This window comes from Protopterus annectens, chromosome 11.part0, assembly GCF_019279795.1.
Source record: "Protopterus annectens isolate FY-2018-M chromosome 11.part0, PAN1.0, whole genome shotgun sequence".
In the NCBI taxonomy this organism is placed as follows: domain Eukaryota; kingdom Metazoa; phylum Chordata; order Ceratodontiformes; family Protopteridae; genus Protopterus; species Protopterus annectens.
In genome coordinates this window covers 405,394,708-405,400,794 of record NC_056745.1, presented here as the reverse complement: position 1 = coordinate 405,400,794, position 6,087 = coordinate 405,394,708, and positions in this window count along the sequence as shown.

Below are 6,087 nucleotides of genomic sequence, written 5' to 3'. Positions count from 1 at the left end.
ACCGAACCAACCGTTAGGAAGAAATCCCATGGAAGGCCTTTTTCCCCATCCCACCCACAAGGGCCGAGAGGAATAGAGCACAGCTACACTTCAAAGTTATTGTGGTAGCATTTGCCACCAAAAGAGAGTCCTCTGAAGAAAGCCCTTTGATCCATTTCCTCAGTTAGGGACTTCAGTTAATGGATCAAGTTAGTAAGCATATTTATACGTCAAGTACATTCTCCATCCAAAATTACCTGACTCCGTATCTCATGCTGTCAGTGGGCTCTAGCTGAAAGGTTGCTAGATACAGTGAACAAGATGACCAATTATGCTACACCTTAGAGTCATAGGTAATGACATTTTTAAGTATGTTTGCTGTCCATTTGATCAGCATTTGGCTAGAAATCTTTGGGTAGCAGGAATTTCTCAAATGGATAATACTGTAAAGGCAGAGGTGGCCACTGCACAGGAGCAAGGTGATCCTATACCATGTTGATTGGCTCATACCTCCCCCAGCAAGGGAGGAGTTGATTCATGCTGGGGACTACAGGTTTTTCTGTTTTTGGGAGTATCTGTGTACATTTCAAAGTCACAGTTGGAGCCATTGCAGGCAAAAGTATTCATTGGCTACCACTTGGACAAAGTTCATAAGATGGTGTGTGTCACTCCACAGAGGGACCAATTCATTAAGGCAGCAGTTCTGTTATCACACCCCAGACCAACAAATGGTCTAGAACTATAGGTAGTGGGACTAGTAGCAACGACTATACACAGAGTTCCCTTTGCTAAATTACATTTGAAAATTTTGCAACGGACCATTCAAGTATAGTGGTCTTAGGTGTCAGATCCTGTAACTCAATTTCTACATCCCTTTTATGTATGTTGCAAGCATCTGCTGTGGCTGATTTATCATCACACGTTAGCAGAAGTCACCCAGACTGTCCCTACAGACATAGTCACAATGGATATTTTGGCCTTGGTGTAAGGGACATTGTTTAGAGTATATGATTCAAGGAATATAAAGGCAGCAGAAGGCCTCTTTGCACATAATCTACTGAAGATGAGGGCAATCCTCCTGTCATTACAACCTACTAGGGTGCAGTTGCCATCCACTGCAACAATAAATCAGTAGTGTGGTTCATCAACAAACAAGGGGAAATCAGGTTCCGTTCCTTATGTTGGGAGACCATGAAATTTTAATTGCTTGCTTGCAAAAACAATCATTCCCTGCTAAGCCAATGCTCTTTAGCAGAGAGGCATAGCAGATGTTGATGCCCCATGAGCTGTGCCACTGAGAATAGCTTCTCTGTGAACTGCTTTCTTCAACCAACTTCAGGTGCTTCACTTTCTTTTCCCCAATGCCTCCACAGAGTCAGAGACCCCACCCCCATGGCATGCTGTAGTCCATCAGTGGCCTCCAGGGTTACTGTATTCCTTTTCCCCCCTTCTACCAATATTGAAGTGTCTTCTGAAAGCCAAAAATGCGAAAGAACACACTCATTCTCATAGCCCCATTCCAGCTGCAGCAAGTATAGTTTCCCTATTAGGATCATCCAGTCATGGGTTGATTGTCTGGCTGTGGCTTTGATATGATTTTTTTTCATCTGTTCCTCAACTGATGAGTCCACGATCCGACCTCAGATCTATCCTATGCTACTCCATATAGTTTAGGTTCCGTAGCTCGAGCACCTTTCCATGCCCATAATCACCCAGCTACTCCTGAAATAACTTAGATCTTGTTTGCCACCTCAGTGATGAGATGTGGCATGCTTTCATATAAGAGTACTTCAGTGCACTCTAGCGGTACAGTCGTCAGTAAGACATCAACCACTAATGACGCCTTTTCTTATCACAAGTATTTGCAAACATCAAACAGCATTGGTGGATTCATGCAAAGAAAGTTTTCCAGAACCATTATTTCACTCTGCCCTCTCCCAGTGCCACAGAGACTACAGATGCCTGTCAACTGGCGTGGGGGGACATTATTTTGCAAGGACAGTCCAAGGCACATGGTCCCCAGTGGAGGCCAGTCTTCACGTCAGTGTCCTAGAAATGAGAGCAGTCCTATTGGCGTTGCAGGCATTTCAAGATGTTCTCCCTCTAGGGATGATTGCTTTTCTAACACATGTCTGTGGTCTGGTTGTGGTCTGGTACATCAGCAAACAGGAGGGAACTAGGTCTTACCACTGTTGCCAGAAGGCAGTGAGTGTTTGTCAATGAGTGGCTTCTTCTGTATTCTTTCTTTTAGTAACATGTATTCCAGGGAAAACCAACATGCTAGCAGACAAACTGAACAGGTCCATCTTACTGTCTCACAAGTGGTCTCTCAGTCAGTGGTGGAAATATTTTACCAGTGGGGGTCAGCTGTGCTGCTTCCTGTCTGCTTTTGGCCTCGGTACCAGATGCAGCAGGTGCTTTGTCCTGATCCTCAAGAGGGGGAGTCATAGAGAGACTGTATTCCATAATTGGCCCTCCAGTACATTATATGCCTTCCCTACCACTCCTCTCATTTCCAAGTTTATTCAGAAAGCATTACAGTGGAAAATCAAGGTTATCCTCATTGCTCCATTCTAGCCTTGCCAAGTATAGTTGCCCTTCCTGTGGCCTCATCTAGTTCACCTTCCCTGGGTGCTAGTTCATGTTCAGGACCTTATGTCTCACTTGTCTGGATTGCCTAACAGAGGCATGCAATCTGTCAAATTGACAGCATGGTTTCTCCACTTCCAGTGATGGTTAGAAGTTCCAGGATTTATTCTCCTGTTTGACACATTCTTATATCATCCCAAAAATCCTTTACCAGAAGGGTTTATAAAAGCAAATGGAAAAAGATTTTCTATCTGGGCCCATCAGTGACATTTAGATCCTTTTTTCTGCTCCAGTTCCAGTAATTGTTGATTTCTTGACTTCTGTCTTCAGTGATGGGGATTGTTATTAGACTGTCAAAGTGCAAATGGCTGCCATCTCATATAGTCACCTGGCTGCCATCTCATATAGTCACTTGAGTGTGGATCATTCATGTCTTGCTTCCTTAAAGTTGTACAGTGCTTTTCTTAAGGGTGCCTTGCTGCTTTGGCCTACAGTTAAGGACCCTGTCCCACTGTGGGACCTTACATTTATCCTTCAGAATGTTCTTCGTGTTTCACTGTTGCAGTCATTACAGTTGGGTAATATGCTGGCAGGTTGCCCACAGTCGGCTTGATTAACAAATTCTTGGGTCCTGCGTCAGTTGCTGTCCCTTCTTCCATGACGTCAGGTCATCAGGGGTATAAAATATGCAGCCGACGCTATTACATCAGTCTTTCTTGCCGCGCGGTGCCTGAAGCAGAAGCAGTTCGCAAGTGCCGGTCGGCCGACTCCTGAAATTTTCATTTTCGACTTTCAGAACCGAAGTCTTCAACTAAAAAGCTAAGTACCCCGTGGGGAAACTTTTTCTTGCTCCTTACCGATGTCAGTAAAAGTTAATAATTGCATTACTTGTGGGAAGCAAATGCCTCATAAGGATTTTCATTTGTACTGTATTCCTTGCCTAGGCCCTGACCACAACGTACTTTGCTGTCAGTTTTGTGCTAAATTTAATCAACGTTAAATGTTGGTATGTTTTTGCTTCTAAATATTTTGGATCACGCTTTAATTATCCAGAAATGTCGTCGGTTAGCAATCTGACTACTGGAATACGTAAAAAATGCAAAGAAAAAGACAGAGACATGCCGTCGAGGTCCAGAACTAACGACTATGCTTCTCCTAAGCCAGTCACCAGTTCGCCAGTACTCAGTGAGGCACTTTCGCAGCCCCTGATACCCACTACGTCTGATTCACAGGCCTCTAGTGAGACCCATCCGGAGTCCGGTATGCCGTGAGATGCTTCAATTATGGAACCCGTGGATGTCTCTACCTTGGATGGGTCCAGAGCCGCTTTGCAGGCACCGGCTTCTGAGGGTGTGTTCAGGCCTACAGATTTGTATATTAGACCGATGCCATCTTCAAAACTAAGGCCAAAATCTATGTCTAAAAAAACAATGCCTGGGCCACATGTGCAGGCCCCTATGCCTAAAAAACAAATTATCAAAATGTCTGAAGATTGAATTACTCTGATCAGGGGTAGCCAACCCCCCCCCCCCCTTCAAAGAGGCCTAGGCAAGACATTGATTATGAATCTTCTGAACAGGATTCTATTTCTTCTGACTCTTCTAATGAACACGATTTGTTTATACCTACTTATGAGGACTCTGATGCAGAAGATTCCATGCCTTCTGCTTCTCCCCCTGAGGATTTTTCTTTTGGGGAAACTTTACATACCTTATGGGAGCATTTCCACTGTGAAAGTCAGGATTTCTCTGAATCTAAAAAGAGACTTAGGGGTTTTCTTCTTCCTCAGCATAGGCCTTTGGCTATGCCTCTTGTCCTACACATTGTTGATGATGTTTTTTCAGAATCTAGTATGGCTCCTGATTCTCTGCCTCCGGCTCCTTGTAAGCCAGACATACTACAGGGTTCCTGACTCCCACAAATTCCTTTGCAAAAATCCTATTGCAGATCCTGGAACCATTTCTCGGGGTCCCAAGGGCATTATAAGGCCTCTACTGCTAAAAGTCCTACCCCTTCTGATAGAGTTTCCAGGGCGCTGGATAGATGGGGTAAGAAGGTTTACACTTCTGCATCCTTGGCAATCAGGGCTTTAAACTGTCAATTTCATATGCTTAAATACCAGCAGCATATCATGGGACTGCTTAAACAGAAAATGATGTTAATTTCTGACTGTGTGGAAAATAAAGATTTACAGGATTTATTGCATTCAGCTGAACAAGTTGGAAAACATACTTTGCAATGTGGTTTTGATTCTTTGGAGGCCTCTTGCAGGGCTGCTGTAACTGGCTCTGTGCTAAGAAGGCATGCTTGGCTCAAAGAGCAAACTCTGCCTGATCATGTTAAAGTAAAATTGTTGGATACTCCTTTACAACAGGACCGTCTCTTTGGTAATAAGGCTGAAGAAGTTTTAAAAAAGATGGAAGATAAAGCTAAATCTATGCAAACTGTGAAAGATTTCTTACAAGTGCTACCTCCAAGATTTAGTAGGCACTGGCCTACTAAGAACTGGTCCTCTCCAGTTCCTTCGAGAGCCACTCAAGTCAAACACAGACATTCCAAAGGCTCCAGGTTTCAGTCACAAGAGACTTTTAGAACAAAACAATGTGGTGCCTCCTCCTCCAAATCTGGAAACAACAAGACACCTCCCTATGGTAAGCAGTCTCAATGACTTTCCTATACATTTACCAAGCACTTATCTTTCAGCTGCCCCTTTGGGGGGAAAACTGGCACTTCATGTAAGAAACTGGCAACTTATAACCCAGGACAAATGGGTTTTAAACACAGTATCTCAGGGATACTGATTTAATTTCCACACTTTGCCAATCCCAAACGGTTGGCCAGACCTGCCCCCAAATCTGTGGGCAGAGGCCCAGAAGCAAGTACTGTCTCTCATGAACATGGGAGCTGTTCAGCCAGTCCCAGAAGAGGAAAAGGGACAAGGTTTCTGTTCAAGACTTTTCCTGGTACCCAGAAAGGACAAATCATGGCATCCAATTCTGGTCTTATCTACTCTAAACACATTTCTGGACATTCCAAAATTCAAGATGCTGACTCTTCAACAGTTACTTCCTATGCTAGCCAAATTTGCCTGGTTGGTAACTCTAGACTTAAAAGAGGCTTACCTGCATATCCCAATCAGGGAATCTTGCAGAAGATACCTCCGCTTCAAAGCAGGCTATTTGCATTACCAGTTCTCTGCACTGCCCTTTGGCTTATCTACTGTGCCCAGGGTCTTCACAAAGTGCCTGGCTCCAGTAATTGCATTTTGCAGGCAAAGAAATATTCAGATATATCCATACCTGGATGATTGTCTAATTCAGGCAGAAAACAGGGACATTCTTCAAAAACATCTGGCATTTTAAAAAAGGTTCTAACTTGTCTAGGGTACACCATAAACGAAAAGAAATCACAACTGGTATCCTCTCAAAAAATTACATTCCTGGGTGCAAGCTTGAATGCAACTGCCCAGATGCTTACCTTACGCCAGAAAAGCAAATTCATTTGGTGACTTACTTCAAA